Source organism: Meleagris gallopavo, chromosome 1, assembly GCF_000146605.3.
Source record: "Meleagris gallopavo isolate NT-WF06-2002-E0010 breed Aviagen turkey brand Nicholas breeding stock chromosome 1, Turkey_5.1, whole genome shotgun sequence".
In the NCBI taxonomy this organism is placed as follows: domain Eukaryota; kingdom Metazoa; phylum Chordata; class Aves; order Galliformes; family Phasianidae; genus Meleagris; species Meleagris gallopavo.
Genome location: NC_015011.2, coordinates 582,814 through 583,045, shown reverse-complemented (window position 1 = coordinate 583,045; position 232 = coordinate 582,814).

Genomic DNA, 232 nt, shown 5'->3' with positions numbered 1-232 from the left:
GGGGGGGCAGAGGAGGGTCTGGAGGGGATCTCAGTCTGAGGGGGGGATGTGAGGGGAGGAGGGCCTGTGAGACTTCATGAGGATGTTGATGATTAGTGTCCAGTACAACAAAACTGTATTCAGAAATTCAGTGCCTCTTTTATGGCAAAATTCCTAAGGATTTTCACCGTTTTGTGCTAAACGAGCACAGTAATTTCACCCAGTTACAAATGTTTGAATTTACTTTTAAATA